The sequence below is a fragment of the Syngnathus acus genome, chromosome 6, assembly GCF_901709675.1.
Source record: "Syngnathus acus chromosome 6, fSynAcu1.2, whole genome shotgun sequence".
Taxonomy (NCBI): Eukaryota; Metazoa; Chordata; class Actinopteri; order Syngnathiformes; family Syngnathidae; genus Syngnathus; species Syngnathus acus.
The window spans coordinates 15,094,473-15,107,089 of record NC_051092.1 but is presented as its reverse complement, the minus strand read 5'-3'; positions in this window follow the sequence as shown (position 1 = coordinate 15,107,089).

Genomic DNA, 12,617 nt, shown 5'->3' with positions numbered 1-12,617 from the left:
AATCTTTTATGCAATGACCTTTACAGGTCGCTTATATTACTTCACACAAACACTACGTCCATCTGCTCCTGGTTCGGCCCTCCGGTCCAAATTTAGAACCCAGTTCGGCCCGCGAGTCAAAAAGTTTGCCCACCCCTGGTCTAGTCCATTCCCCAAAGCTACTCCATAGGATAATATGCAAAGGGGCCGGGCCAGGAGCATTTGGACACGCAATGTAATTTATTAAACCTGGGGATTGAAATGTATGAAAAACAGAGACGATTGAAGGTGCAATTTTAAAGAAATCAACGTTTACTGGAAAAAGATCAATGGAATCATTTTCAACATTCAGAACATATTATTACCCAACAAAAGAAAGCGGTCTTTAAATTGAGAGCGATGTGCTGCATGTTAATTAAGCTACTGTACCACTGCTGTTTGTACATGTTCAAGTTGCTATTTCTTTCATAACAGTAGAGAAACTCACATTTCAATGGGAACAGTGTTGTTGTACTCCCTTTTTTGCCAGTGCATCAAAGTTTGGAGTTACTTTCGTTGTCACAATTCTCAGAATAGATCTGAGGTGTTGGTCAGTTCACTGGGCTCTGTGGCAGGCTTTGTTCATGACGCTGAAAGTCTGCTCACAGTGTACAAATGTCGGTTACAATGGTACAGGAGTAATTGACGATGTAAGTGGGTCTCCTAACAAGAGAAAGGAACGATCACATGTGTCTGACCTTTAGGACAATGTAGTATTGCTCGTTTAAATTCCTTTAGAGGTCCGTGTTAGCACGATCGCGAATTAGCATCTTTCCGCTAACTCGTTAGCCTGCCCAGTACTTCTTGTTAACATGTTACACGTGTGGTAGATTGGATCGAGCACTCGGTGCTCGACTGTGTTGGTCTGTCTGTATTGGAAGTCAGTGACGTTATGACTGAGCACGCAGTAAAGATCGGCTCGTACTGCATCCTTGCCTCCGTGTGTTATTGTAGAAACAACCAATAAGCAACCCACGGTTAGGGACAACACTACAACAGTGTATCAGAGCGTAAAGCCACAACATGGTGTCAGAAGACGGAGTTACGGAGTAAGTCGAGGACGGTATTCAACACGTGTTGACCGAAGATTAGCGGCAAGCTAACGGGAGCTAACACAGCCGACATGGAGCAGTTCAGGCCACCATCTCCGCTGATACTCACGGGGAACCTCGCTGAAAACTGGCGCAGGTGGGAGCAGCGTTTTCAGCTCTATGTGGTTGCTTCTGGTGCGGTGGATAAAGAAGAGGAGGTTAAAATAGCCATCCTGCTTCACACTGTCGGCGAGGAGGTGCTGGAAGTGTATAATACGCTTACCATTACCCCAGAAGGGGAAGAAGCAACGATGGAGGGAGTTTTGGAAGCGTTCAGAGGCTACTGCAGTCCACAAAAGAACGTTGTTTTTGAACGCCATCAGTTTTGGACGCACACAATGTCATCAGGAATATCGGTGGACCGATTCATCACGGAACTACGTCAAAAGAGCAAGAACTGTGAGTTTGGAAGATATGAAGATGACATGATAAGGGATAAATTGGTGTTCAGCATTAGTGATACACATCTGAAAGAGAGACTGTTACGTGATAATGCACTTACTTTACGCAGAGCAATGGAAACATGTAGATCAGCAGAACTCGCCAAGTCACAAATACAAGCGATGCAAGCGTCACCTGTTGTCCATGATGCCTCAGTGGATGCATTAAATAGAGCAAGTGTGCAAACACGCAGCTGGGACAAGAACAAACCAAGCTACAAGAAGCAGGTGATACCGGTGTGCCGTAAATGCGGAAACAAGCATGAGCCTCGTCAATGCCCAGCTTACGGCGCTGTGTGTCATAAATGTGGAAAAAATAACCACTTTTCAAAGGTGTGTAGAGGAGGCTCTGAGAGAAATAGCCATTGTAAGACGAAGACTGTAAACAATATAGAAAAAGAAATGGACTGTTTATACATAGGCATGATTGGAAATGAAACCAAGAAATCAGCGCACCAAACAAAAGACACTGTATGGCACGAAACAGCCACAATCAGAGGTGTTGCAATTGACTTCAAGCTGGACACTGGTGCTGATGCTAATGTGCTGCCCAGGCAGCTATACCGGCAGCTACCAGGTCCCATTCAGCTGCGTCCAACAAAGACTGTGTTAATAGCTTTTGGAGGGGCACGCCTAACAGCAGATGGTGTTGCATCTCTAGAATGCAGAACGTCTAAACACAAGGCTGTGCTGGACTTCCACGTGAGTAGCCAAGCAGACAAGCCAATTCTAGGAGGGGAGGCTTGTGAAGAGCTGCAACTGGTGAAAAGAATGGAGTCACTCACAGCAAAGGCTCCACAACAACGACAACCTCCAGCCACCAAAGAGGAGTTACTACAAAGATATGCTGATGTATTCACAGGATTGGGGGAATTTCCTGGTGTTCATCACATACACGTCGACCCCAGCGTCACTCCTGTGATTCACGCATGCAGGAATGTACCCCTCTCCATCATGGATGCGCTGAAGGTGACGATCAAAGACTTGCAAAACAGAAAAGTGATAACACCGGTAAATGAACCAACAGAATGGGTGAACAGTCTTGTTGCCACTAAGAAAAAGAACGGGTCGCTGAGGGTGTGTTTGGATCCTTGCAACCTGAATGAGGCAGTCAAGCGCCAGCATTACTCCATTCCTACTCCTGAAGATGTGCGCAGCAGACTTGCTGGAAAATCCATCTTCTCCATCTTGGATGAGAAGGATGGGTACTGGCAGATCAAGCTAGATGAGCCATCATCTAAGCTATGCACCTTCAACACGCCGTGGGGACGCTTCCGCTTCCTCAGGCTACCGTTTGGGATTAAGTCGGCCAGTGAAGTCTTTCAACAGAAGAATTGTGAGACCTTCGGCGACATTCCAGGTGTGTACGTCATAGCAGACGACATGATTATAGCAGCATCATCAGAGCAAGAACATGATGTAATCCTGCAGAAAGTAATGGAGAGAGCAAAGTCTGCCAATGTGAAATTTAACAAAGACAAAATCCAGTTCAAAGTGAACACAGTAAAATATATGGGACACATCATCACGGCAGCAGGACAGAGGGCTGATGACGCCAAGATCAAAGCGATTGTCGACATGCCGACCCCGGACGACAAACAAAGTCTCCAACGCCTGCTGGGAATGACAAAATTCCTGGCGCAGTACATACCAAATGAAGCCTCACTCACGGCACCCCTCAGACAGCTGCTAAAGAAGGACGTAGCATGGCAGTGGTGCCCACACCACAGCGCAGCACTACAGACGCTGAAGTCTACCCTCACACAAGCGGCAGTGCTGAGGTACTACGATCACAAGCAGCCGCTGACTCTGCAAGCAGATTCCTCAAAGGATGGACTGGGAGCCTGTCTGTTGCAGGAAGGCCACCCGGTGTGCTATGCATCAAGAGCGCTCACGGACACTGAAAAAAGGTATGCGCAAATCGAGAAAGAATTACTTGCCATAGTGTTTGCTGCTAAAAGATTTCACCAGTATGTCTACGGAAGAACAGTAACAGTGCAGTCTGACCACAAACCTTTGGAGGTCATCGTGCGCAAACCGCTGAGCAAAGCGCCAGCACGGCTGCAAGGGATGCTTCTACAACTGCAGAGGTATGATTTAAATGTGACATATACACCAGGCAAACACATGTACATCGCGGACACGCTCTCACGCGCCACAGCGAGCAATGACAGTGACAATCTCAATGAGAACCCTTGTGACGAGAGAGTTGTGTATGCCTTGGAAGCCACAGATGCGCTGAGTGAGGAAACACTTAGCCAACTGAAATCAGCAACGGCAGCAGATGGCGTGTTACAAGCTGTATGTGAGAAACACTTGAAGGGCTGGCCCATGAAAAAGAAAAGTCTGGACAGTAAACTACACAGTTACTGGCCAATGAGGGACAATATCAGCATCGTGAATGACATTGTGATGGTCGGAGACAAAATCATAATACCTGAGAGCTTCAGGAGAGTAATTTTGGAGAAGCTGCACCTTGCGCACCAAGGCGTGCAGCGTACTAAAGCTAAGGCAAGAAAAGTCCTTTACTGGCCTGGCATGGCACGAGACATAGAAACAATGGTGGAAAAATGTGTGCAGTGCCAGCAGCTACAGCCCAAACACCAGGCTGAGCCACTCATTCCACACCAGGTTCCTGAACTGCCATGGATGAAAGTTGGAGCTGACATCTTCGAGCTGCATGGTCAGTCGTACCTGTTATTGGTGGATTACCTGACAAAATATCCAGAAGTGCTCAACCTGACTGATAAAACAGCTCGCACGGTGATTCAGAGGATGAAGTCTGTCTTTGCCAGACATGGGATTCCTAAGGAGGTAGTGAGTGATCATGTCCCATTCGCCAGCTATGAGATGCAGTCATTTGCAGCTTCATGGGAGTTCAAGCTCACACACTCCAGCCCAGGTTTTCCCTCTTCAAATGGAATGGCAGAGCGTGTTGGGTCCACAACATTTATCTGAACAGAATCTCACAGAGGCGGGATATGTCTTCGATGGCCAGCGACTTCTGCAGAAGGGCGACCCAGACACACAGCGAGTGTGGCTGAGATCCGCGCCTTCCCTCAGTTTGGTCGTGCCTTTTATTGAGGAACAAACAATGGGGCAAGTGTACATAAATGCATAGCTTCTTTAGACAGGAAGGACATTCCACAATTACATCTCATGACGACAGCGATACTATTACGGACAGAAGCAGATGGTCGTCTCATGACTTTAGCTTAACAAAAACGTAGTCTTAGTGGTCATGGGATGGATACTTCTGTGGCGTTCTCATGACTTCTACTTAAATAAGACGTTTGTCTGCTTCAGCCATCCCATGACAACCTCATGATCTGTTCACTATGGGGCTTATTGTATAGTGCGACTCATGACTCCAGACATGAGTTCCTTAGCCAGCCAGATGCTCCCAAGTCATTATCACGAGGTCAAAATGTCACATCCTGTAGAAAATCTTGCACACATAAGTAGATACATAGAATCCAATGATAAAAAGTATATTTTTCCCAACATTCCCCCCTGTTTAACATTGGAATTCATAGGAAACCAAAACATCAGCTAATAACTACATATGTGTATAAATGAGTATATGCCTACACAATTTAGTATGGCAACAACAAAAAGTATGAACGTTTACATTCCAGAGTTCATCAGAACTACAGCTCTCCATTCGGCTTTGGCCATGTTCGTCATAATGGAATGTATTTTGTTTTGGATCATCAAAAAGAAAAAACAAACAGGCAGGCGATTTACGCAAGGTGGTCCCACTCATCTTGTTCACGATGGACCAACATGATATTCTGGACAGCAAATGCTGATGTCAACATTTTAGTCATCATGTGACGAATACAAGGTATGATGCATGATGTAAAAATACAGAGAAATAACAGTATGGCAACTAAAAGAACTGCGACTTTCAAGAGAAGTTGCCTCCAATTGCCGTAAAACAGCCACCAAAAGGGATGGACATCCTTGGCCGGAGTTTCATCCTGGGACATAGCCCTACGGAGGTTCCGAAGTCCTTGTAGAGCATACTCGATGTGGGTGTCATTTTCTCCTGGGATGTAGGTACAACAGGAGGTACCAACTATTTCACACACACCTCCTTTTTCGGCAGTCAGGAGGTCCAAAACCATTCGGGACTGTAGTGCCATTAGTCTCAGAGCTTGCAGTTCCGTCTGGTAACCTGTAAGGGCCTCTAGAGTAAAATTGGCAAAGGTCTTCAACCTGTAGTCCATAGTTTCTATTCGGAGAATAGTCTTAGCCACACCCGCCTGTGGGAAGAGTGTGAGTGCCACCTTTTTGTCCTGTGCTCCAAAGCTTGTATTCATCTGGTACGTCTGAGCCCCAGACACTGTCGTAGGGACGGAAGGTGGGGGCAACAGCTGCACGTCTCTTTCGCTGATGATGTTCCTGAAAATGTGTCAGACTGAGGAACACAGTGTGATCTGACACATATACGGGGGCACATGTGCCATCCCATTGTCCTGGAAGGACTGCGTAGCCTCGGCGACCACAAAGCCACCATCCCCCTTCGATGATAGAGTGGGGATTTTCGCCTCCTGCTAGGATTTGTCGGATTGCTACTGTGGTATTCATCAAGGTCTCGCTGGAAGGTTCTAGAAGTGCGGTGGTGATGCAGCGTTTTGTATCTCCCACCTTTATTCCATCAACACGTCTTCGTCGGAAGCACAGGGGATGTGAGATGGTTTCACTCACTTCGAGAGTCACTGGTGCGGGTGTGACGACAGAACTTCTTGACACTATTGTGAATGGCCTTGAGATGTTGTAACAGGGATGGGCGGCTAGTTGTGCCTCATTACTTTCCGACCGTCTGAGTCCTTTGAGGGGATTAAACCCAAAAGCCCTTAGTATTGCGAAACACCATCCATTTTACTCTGGCATGGGTCGGGCATGTAGGACGGGCTGTTGACTTGATCGTGGCATTATGGAACATACATAACATTCAGTTTGATTGTATGTTTTGGCCAACATTGACACATACTGGTACCACATGTTGTCTGCATGTGGTATATCTGGGTTTATCTTTATATACTTTGTCAACAGTTCGGTCGTCATTCTCTTGATTCGAGCGGAAGTTCCACTTTCCCCTTGGGGACCCTGGACACTCCATGTCATTGGCAAGCATGCTACAGCCACAGCACAGACAAGCACTCCTCTGAGTGCCATTTTCCGTTCAGTTCCACAGAGCCACCTGAACCCCTAGGGAGCTAAATGGTCAGGGTTCTTAGTTCTTCACCGGTTTGAGACTGATGCCAAACTATAATTGGCACCCCCTTTGCAGCCGGATACTTCGCCCTGACCGGGGCCTAGGAGCCAAGCACTCTCTGCAGCTTACAGTGGCTGAGATGTATCCAGCTGGGTCTTTCTGCACAGCTGTGGGTGTGGCGAGTAGGACTTGGAATGGTCCCTCCCATCGGGGTGAAGACCACGTCTTTCGTTTGATTACTTTGATGAAGACCCAGTCACCTGGTTTTGCTGAGCCATCCTGTGGAGATAAAGGAGTGGAGGGCAGTAAACTTGCATTTGACACATTTTTCGTTTGCATGGTTTTGATCATGTAGTCAGCTAGAGTTAGCTCTTCTGTGTCTTTGTCTTGATCATGTGAGATCAGAGGGAGCCTGTATGCTCTGCCATGAATGATCTCATAAGGGGTTAAACCCTTGCCACAGGGCATAATCCTCATATAGAGTTTTACAAAATCTAGACATTCGGGCCATGGTCTTCCTGTTTCTGCCATGCATTTGGTTAATGACCGAATTGACAAAATGTGGTCCGTTGTCACTGTAAATGGTCTCTGGGATGCCATAACTGGGAATGATGGTCTTGCAGATAGCCTTTGCTATTCATAGCATCTGCATTCTTTGCTGGGATTATTTCTGTCCACCTTGAAAAGGCATCAATTAGGACTAATCAGTATTTGTACAGTCCACACCTGTTTAGTTCTATGAAGTCCATATGCGACATTTGGAACGGATATGTTGGTTCTGGGGATTTTCCTCTTTTTGGTCTTACATTCCCTTGTGGATTATTTTTTTATACAGACTTCACACGCTCTACAAAAAAGTTTTGAGTACAAATTGAAACCATACGTTGTAAAGTGTTGTGATATTAGCTCCTGCATCCCCCCTGTCGACACATGAGTACTCCCTTGTGTCGAAATTGCAGCTGCTCTAAAAAGGGATTTAGGGAGAACAAGCTTATTATTTACAACGTATATGTCTTTGTCTGTCAGATGTGCACCTTTAGCAATCCACATTTTCTGTTCTTGTTTAGGGGCTAAATGTTGCATATCATGCAAGATCTGTATATTTATTAGTTCTTCCTTTTCTGACGGCAATCTCAGAAATAGGTCTGAGGTTCTGTATTTGCCTATAGCAGCTTCCTTTGCTGTTTTATCTGCTAAGGCATTGCCTATTGATACAAAATCTTTCCTCCGTGTGTGTGCCTCACATTTGCAAATTGCAAGCTTTGTGGGCAACATTACTGCCTGGAGGAGCTGGATTAGAAGTTGTGCATGTGTTATTTGCTTTCCTGTCGAAGTTATCATTCCACGCCTTTCCCATTGTTTTGCAAAGTAAAAAACTGTTGAAAATGCATACTGGCTGTCTGTGTATACAATTAGGTCTTGTCCATCTGCTAGAGTACACGCTCTGGTCAGTGCAATGATTTGTGACAATAACAGAGCTGTATAAGACAAATGTCTGGCTGGAGACAGCATGTTCATTTTACTTTGAAGTAACAACACATCAACAGCATGTGGTACCAACAGGTCTGTGGGATGGAACAAGTTAACCTCTGCTGACGATTCTACTGCCATTGCAGCAGCACATATTACGAACACATTTTCCACTTTGTTCTCAACAGGTGTTAACCCTTCTGAAGTGGGGGTGAGTTTCATATAGAGGTTCTTTTAGGTTCCCGTGTGGATCATGTTTCACACAAACAGGACATGCTTTTTTTTTAAAAAAAAAAAATTTCACTAAAGAATCTAAACCGAAGGTAACTAATAACTCATCCCCCCCTGTTGTCACATAAGTGACACAATTGGGGTTGCCTTAAGAAGTCATTTTGGCAAAACAGTTTTGTTACTGACGTGGTCAATAACACCTTATCCATTATCGCACCCTTTGTTGTTTGAACTAATGCCACTCTCAATTTGTCAATGCTTCTACTTTTGGTGTCCACGCGAATGTATCTTCGACTGCTAACGGCTGTCCATGAGCCACTCCTGTCAGTGGCTTAGCAATGTCAGCATAACGTGGAGCCCAAGCTCTGCAGCAATCACAGAAAAAAAAACACAAGTTGTTCTTTGTGACAGGTCGTGGTGTGTCTAATATAGCCTGTTTCCTGCCTCATTGCACTGCTCTCCCTTTCGCTGAGAGTAAACCAAGATAGTTTACTTCTGGTTTTACCCATCGTAACTTCTGTTACTTGACTTAATTTCCTCTCTGGCCTAAATGCTGCATGAGGAGAAAGGAATCTCATCCCCACGCTTCCTTTGTTTCAAAAGCAATTATCATCAATGTAGACCAAAACTTGACTTTTAGATGAAAGCGTAAAACCAGCCATTCAATTCATGATAATCAGTGAAATAAGCCCTATTTTCTTTTCTTAGCATTAGATTTGCTCAAGATCACTCTTTCTTCAAAGTTGCTCTGCTAATTTTCCCATAGCATTCTCCAACAACGTCAACCATTCAACCTGTATCTTGTCAGTTATTCATTCCTGCTCATTTGCATCTCTTTCTCTTTCACACACACACACGCACACACACACACACACACACACACACACACACACACACACACACACACACACACACACACACACACACACACACACAGCCTCCATTATACACTGGTCTCACTCTCCTCAAGCTCTCTTCAAGCTGTTCACACAGTCATACATTATTTTCAATTCACATTCCTCGTTTGAATTTGCCCCATCTCAAGGTTCTTGATAAAACAACCCACTCATTCCAATTTTGACATATTCCAAAAATTCACATTTACATTGTCCCAGTTTGAAATTCACATCATTCAGCCCATTCAAATCACACCGGGGAAAGTTTTCAACATTCCCGAAATCGCTAAATTAAAAAATTATGTTTTCACGTTAACTTATTAATCCTTTGTATGGCATGCTCAAACTTGGCCAATAAAAGATTGATTAAATTTTCTGCAAAATTTCACAAAATTCATTTTTTCACCTCTAATTTCTACATTTTTCCAACTGATTCAATTCTGCTCCAACATCATTCTGTTGCATCCTCTAAGTATTTATTAATCTTTTACGCCTTCACAGCAGTTTCTCCAGAAATTGCATTTTCTTGTTTCAAAATAATTTTGCCTTTTTGTGTCGTGGTGCAAATCGAATAGACCGCAGTCTAGTAAATTTCCTTGCACACTATTTTAGCCAATTTCATAATTTTAACACATAGACACACATAAACACACAGAAAACACAAGGACAAGACAAGGGCCCACAATAAAGACACAATAGACAAACAACATCAACAAACAGCGCTGCGCAAACATCTTCATCTATTTGATGTTTTGGTTTTACTATTTTTATTTATTTTTTCATATTAGTGGCCTTATCTTTCAATAAGGTTGACACCTGTATCATTCGCATACATCAGCATCGTTTATACTTTGGGGAAACTTAACAGCCTTCGTCATGCTTCTTGTTTGTACAGGAGTTCTAATTGACTGACCGTGACATATTTTGCTATTATATGGGGGAGTTTACAGATCTTTTAAATTTAGATGCATGTTTTGCATAGGAGCAGAAAGAGCTTTTTGCCTCAGGCTCCTCTGCTTAACAGTGCGCCCGCGCACTGTGGCTTCATTGTCTGACAAACATACTTGCGGCCTCATCGCTCTTAATGACACTTGCCTCAAGTTTGGTAACTTATTTAACATATATACTTCTCATCTCCTTATATATTGTCAGTAACATTTTGACGGCCCCCCATTTTAATGAATTTAGTCCAACTGTCAAATCCTAGGGATTTCTAAAGCTGGAATGTTTCTTTAGTGGGATAACAACTTTCTGTGGTAATTCCTGCTTCGACCAGTTTCCTGGTGAGGAATTCTTGCCTGTGCTTCCACAGAAATTCGTTATTTCTTCCCACTATATTACATGCAGCACATACGTGCTACCATTCACACACACATTCACACCGCGGAATTTTCTTAACACAACGAGGTGTATTTACGTCTACAAGTTCCATCTGTAGACCGAATTCCTATCACTTGGAATTCACAACAAGGACTCCGCCGCCCTTACCCGGGTACCCTTTTTTCCGGGGACTAAAATACCCCAACCACGCAGCCAACGAAGAGGTCTCACCGAATCTCTGAAAGATTTCTCTTGAAGATTCCGTCAATCGTCGCCGCCGAGAGGTGCTGAACTGGACTTCGCCGGCCTGGTGGATGAACATCGCTCCCCAGGGCTTTCCTTCAGGGTCCTGGGACCTCTGCCGTGCACGGATTCGGCGTCCTCAACACTCCTCGGATCAGCGAGCAGATTTTCAGGAATCCCGGACGAGCCCCCAAAATGTTGGGTCCACAACATTTATCTGAACAGAATCTCACAGAGGCGGGATATGTCTTCGATGGCCAGCGACTTCTGCAGAAGGGCGACCCAGACACACAGCGAGTGTGGCTGAGATCCGCGCCTTCCCTCAGTTTGGTCGTGCCTTTTATTGAGGAACAAACAATGGGGCAAGTGTACATAAATGCATAGCTTCTTTAGACAGGAAGGACATTCCACAATTACATCTCATGACGACAGCGATACTATTACGGACAGAAGCAGATGGTCGTCTCATGACTTTAGCTTAACAAAAACGTAGTCTTAGTGGTCATGGGATGGATACTTCTGTGGCGTTCTCATGACTTCTACTTAAATAAGACGTTTGTCTGCTTCAGCCATCCCATGACAACCTCATGATCTGTTCACTATGGGGCTTATTGTATAGTGCGACTCATGACTCCAGACATGAGTTCCTTAGCCAGCCAGATGCTCCCAAGTCATTATCACGAGGTCAAAATGTCACATCCTGTAGAAAATCTTGCACACATAAGTAGATACATAGAATCCAATGATAAAAAGTATATTTTTCCCAACAGAGCGGGCCATAAAGACAATAAAACACGCGCTGAAGAAAGCAGTGCAGACCGGCACTGACCCACATCTAGTGTTGCTGTCGCTGAGAAACACACCGGTGACAGGACTACACCTGACGCCTGCACAGATGTTGATGGGTAGAGTCCTGCGCAGCACACTTCCATGTTCCAGTGCTGTGCTGAAACAGTCAGCCCCACAGCATATTCTCGAAAGAATACAGGACTTGCAGTCCCGGCAAAAGCAACACTACGACCAGCGTGCAAAGCTACTGCCAGTGTTGACCCCAGGAGACACGGTACACATGCAGACGCAACGCGGCTGGGAGCCAGCGGTTGTCATCAGGCAGCGAGATGAACCACGCTCCTACACTGTACAGACACCGGCAGGGAGGACGCGCAGGAGGAACAGGCGACATCTGAGAAAGATACACCCAAGCCTGTTCAAAGACTCTCACCCTGATAGACATTTGGACTCTGAGTTTCAACATACTCAGGCTACTGCAACAGTGGACTCACCACCACTGGGACCGGTACCACGCAACCATTGTCCTGTGCCTGTGGACAGCACGCCCACATGCTATACCAGGAGTGGCAGAGCAGTTAGGCGCCCTGCCAGGTACACTGATTGACATACAGTGATGTTGTTACACAGTGTTTGGAAAAAAAAAAAAAAAAAACGAGATGGAGAAAATAAAGTGTGGATGTTTTGCATTTATCGTGAAGTGTTACAAAATGTTATAGGTTCGAAGAGAAAGAACAAAAAGATTGTTGAAAGCCATTTGGTTTCTTGAAACATGTTTTGTTTGTAATTGATATATGCATGTCGAAATTATTATCAATGTTGATACCAAAGGTAACTGATACTAGATAAGCTACTTCTCAGTTGGAAAAGAGGGATGTGGTAGATTGGATCGAGC